The sequence below is a fragment of the Triticum urartu genome, chromosome 2, assembly GCF_003073215.2.
Source record: "Triticum urartu cultivar G1812 chromosome 2, Tu2.1, whole genome shotgun sequence".
Taxonomy (NCBI): domain Eukaryota; kingdom Viridiplantae; phylum Streptophyta; class Magnoliopsida; order Poales; family Poaceae; genus Triticum; species Triticum urartu.
In genome coordinates, this window is record NC_053023.1 from 739,299,879 (window position 1) to 739,304,607 (window position 4,729).

A 4,729-nucleotide genomic window follows, 5' to 3' on the forward strand; every position below is an offset into this window, starting at 1 on the left:
GTATGGAGCATCCTATTGTTGTGGAAGAAATAGGTTGTCGACCAAATAAGCGACATGGTGGCCAGTCAACAGAGGGCACGGGATGCGAACGAAACATCCAGCTGAGTGGTAAAAGATGTGTCTCTTGATGTCGCCGGGGTGAAGGTCGTTGCAGTCAGGCAGCATCATCTACTGTCATGGGTGAAAGCATGAGCCGATGATGCCACAGGCGCGTGACCTAACGGCGCTAGACTACCGGCGCATGTAGACGCCCCGAAACCAAATGTGTCCCAACAGTTCTCAAGCCAAAACGTGCGAGCCCATCAGCTGAATCAGCTCTGCATGTAGAGACGGCATGGCTTCAGAGCTGGGGCCAGCAAATGGCCGGACGGAGGTTGCTATTCGACGACAAAGACGACATGGATCGGTTTCTCTTAAAGATGGGGTGGATCTCTGGCCGCATCACACGATTCTACTCGGCAATCTTTTTTTTTTGAGTGAAGACAACGAATTAAATAAAAGAAGAAATGATGGGAGCTTGAGTTGGGCCTGATCTACAGCATCCACTCCCTAATGGGCCTACCATCTGGCCCGTCCAACATTCTCTCTGAGTCGTGCGTGCTCTCTGTGATTAGGACAAAAAAAGGTGCGTGGGTAGGAGAAAAAAGAAAGAGCGGCCGCCGGCGAGAGAGGCGGAGGGGGAAAGAAAGGTGCAGCCTTTCTTGCCTAAAATTCCAGCGGCAGAGGCAAATCCAAGGAGGAGGAGGAGGGAGCCGCCCCTGCCCAGCTAAATCCTCGTCGTTCGCCTCCCCGATCGCCATTTCCCCCCTTCCGCGCGAGAGATTCGTCCTCCGATGCAGGCCACCGCCTCGTGGAGCAAGGGCCTCCCCGGCCTGCGGAGCCACCTCTGCGCCGTGGCGTCATTCCACTCGACGCCCCCCTCGCCCGCCAAGTGGAAGGGCAAGTTCAATTGCAAGGTCCGGCCGCCTGAATCTCCCCCCTCTTTTCCCATTTCCAGCGAATCCTTCCACGACCTAGTAGGTAGCTAGCTACTGTGGATGCATGTGGTTAATAATCAGTGGATGGAAAATAGATCGATCAAACTTGGCAACAGTTTGGTGATCACTCGCTGTTATCTTTCGTGTCCATACAAACTGTTCAATTGGAAGCTGTAGTAGATGAACATTTCAGTAGATAGATGGTGCTGGTAGATGCTGATTTCTTTCGCAACAAATAGTTTTGAGTTCTGAGGATAAGCATCCGGACACGATTCTAGGTGGACAGACACTTGAATGCCAAAGTCTGAATCATGGACCACAAACTTCTTGATTGGTTTCGGCCGATGGTTTCCAGTGGGATAAGCATGAACCACTGGAAACGACCTTCCACTGTTAAACAAATATTGAACAAATATTGAAGAAGAAGCTTCCAAAGGATAATGAATTAACCGACAGTACATACACAGCAAAGAAGGTCTAGAGGGCATACGACCCTCTTTGTTGCGTATGTACTGTCGGGCAATTCGTTATCCTTTGGAAGCTTCTTCTTCAATATTTTCAGTAGCTGGCACAGCATTCTCTGCCTTCCACTGCAGCAATTCCAGTACGGTACCGAGCTTTGTGTTGCCATCTTCGCAATTAGGGTACAACCCTTTTTTGTGATCCTCTAACATGCGATCGAACTTCAGCTTCTCCTTTTGACTTTCGCATTGCGTCCTTGCATCGACAATGACCCGGCGGAGATCATCATCATCGGGCACATTGTCTGGTTCCTCATGATCTTCAGCAGCTTCCACCGTTGCAACATCATTGGGCACATCGTCTAGTTCCTCTTGATCTTCAGCAGCTTCCCCCGTTGCAGCATCACCGTATTCAGGGGGCACATAGTTTTCATTGTCCTCTTCTTCTTCACCGTATTCCATCATAACCCCTATTTCTCCGTGCCTCGTCTAAACATTATAGTGTGGCATGAAACCATTGTAAAGCAGGTGGGTGTGAAGGATTTTCCGGTCAGAGTAAGACTTCGTATTCCCACATTTAGGGCATGGACAACACATAAAACCATTCTGCTTGTTTGCCTCATCCACTTCGAGAAAATCATGCACGCCCTTAATGTACTCAGAGGTGTGTCTGCCACCGTACATCCATTGCCGGTTCATCTACGCGCATTATATATAATTAAGTGTGTCAAAAACCATTACAGAACATCATGAATAGATAATTAAGTGACCAAATTAATAGAAGTTCATCATCACATTAAAACCAAAGTACATACATAGTTCTCATCTAACAACATATAGCTCTCCAGAGCATCTAATTAATTAAACCATACATTGAAACTATGTAAAACATTTCAATGCGAAAAAAATGCCATCATAATCGCAACCAACGGCATAATGATACCAAGCCTCGGTATGAATGGCATATTTTCTAATCTTTCTCATCTTCAACCGCATTGCATCCATCTTGATCTTGTGATCATCGACGACATCCGCAACATGCAACTCCAATATCATCTTCTCCTCCTCCTCAATTTTTTTATTTTTTCCTTCAAGTAATTGTTTTCTTCTTCAACTAAATTTAACCTCTCGACAATAGGGTCGTTTGGAATTTCCGATTCAACTACCTCCTAGATAAATAAAATCTATGTCACATTGGTCGGCATAATTGTCATAAACAATAAATGAACCAAATAGTTATAAAAAGATAATATATACCACATCCGAATCATAGCCAGGACGGGGGCCGACGGGGGCGGATACCAAAACCATCGCACTATATAATAACAAGAAATAATAAAAGTAAGAAAATTAGACAAGTATCTATCTAGCTAAAGTAAGATTTTTTTTTTCTTTCGGAAAGAAGATAAGAACAAGAGGCTCACCACGGTGGTGCTGGCGACGAGATCGGTGCGGGCGATCCACGGCGGTGAAGACGGGAGTGGGACGTGACGGGCCGCTAAACCTAGACAAATCTTGAGAAAAATGGAGCTTTGAGGTCGAGCTTCGAGAGGAGAAAGCTTAACTAGTGTGGCTCGGGCATTTCATCGAACACCTCATGTGCATAGGAGGTGAGCTAGAGCACCACAAAGCTCTCCCCTCGCCGGCCAGAAAAAACAGAGCAGTGTGGAGTGCTCTGCTCGCCGGCGAGTGGGTATATATAGGCACCTCATTGGTCACGGTTCGTGGCATGAACCGGTACCAAAGGGAAGCCTGTGATCCCGGTTCAAGCCACCAACCGGGACCAATGGTGGTGGGCCAGGAGCGAGGCCCATTGGTCCCGGTTCGTCCCACCAACCGGGACCAAAGGGGCATGTGAACCGGGACCAATGCCCCCACGAGGCCCGGAAGGCCCTTGGCCTCACGAACCGGGACAGATGGCCCCATGGGTCCCGGTTCTGGTCTGAACCGGGACTAATGGGCCACCTCGGCCTGGACCAAAGCCCTGTTTTCTACTAGTGACATGTTCATGTTACTACTTTATGTTATTATCTCTATAGTGGAGAGTAACATATGTGTGGTAACATGCAACACTTTATTTATTAGGCTATAGACACATCTTGTCTTGATATGTGTCATGTTACTCATACTAGTAGTAACTAGCTATGTTACCACTTTCCTCTTTTTCTTCATTTATTGCTTGCCACATCATCTATTCCATCTAGATATGTGTGATGTTATTATCTATGTTACTCCCACTATAGGTAGTCTAAGGTAGCGAAGAAGATGAGGGATTGGGATGGGAAACGTCGGTAGTAGATGCTTGCAACTTGCAACGCAATATGTGCGCTGGTTCAAACATTAATGGCATGCGATATAAATGGGCCAACTTGTTTACCGCTGGAAACAAAATGCAAGAGGGTGCATGCTGCGTACAAATGTAAATCAAAGGCATGATGTGGCACATCCAGATGTTTAGAGTTGAACAATTGTTTTCATGGTGATGATGTGGGGTCATTAGGATCAGTTTTTGCTGAGGTGGCACATCGCTGATGTGGACAATGTGCATGGTGAGAGAATAGGGAGTAGTGGGGAGCAACTTCTTAAGAATCATAGATGCCATAGTCTTAATGATAAAAAATGCCATCATCACAATAATAAAAAAGGCATGCTCTTATTAGTAAAAACTACAATATCGGTAAAACAAAACTGTCATCCTCTCAATAATAAAAATGTCACCCTCTTATAATAAAAAATGCCATCCTCTTAAAATAAAACTGCCCCGTGAGAAAGTTAAAAAAAATATTACTTTTGGGATGAATTAAAAAACTTCAAAAATGCAATGTTGTATATAAATATACATTTTAAGAGAAATTTTCGCAAGCCCGCTCTCGAGCCCAGTGGTTAGAGTACCACGCTCGACGCGAGAGGTCGGGAATTCGAATCCTCCCCTGTGCCAGTGTTATGTATTTTTGAAAAAAAAACAAGAGTTTGCCGGGAAAAGCCACACAACGAATGCGTTACACATTTTTGGAGAAATAAAAACAAGAGTTCACTAGGAAAAGCCAAACAGCGAATGCCTCCAGCCATCCGACGTGGTGTTGCCCCTTGTGTTGGGGTGCGTGTGCATTCGCTAGGGTCACCCTCCTTGAGAACATTCGTCAGTTATAATTTTCGAAGAAGATTTCATCACCTCATGCTCATAACAAGGGGGATCGAGCCATAGTATCGGTTGTTGTATGTTGTTACATGTGTCCAATATATGTAACTTCTCTTTTAGTGATTGGATGGAGAGGATGGGAGGCTCCATGT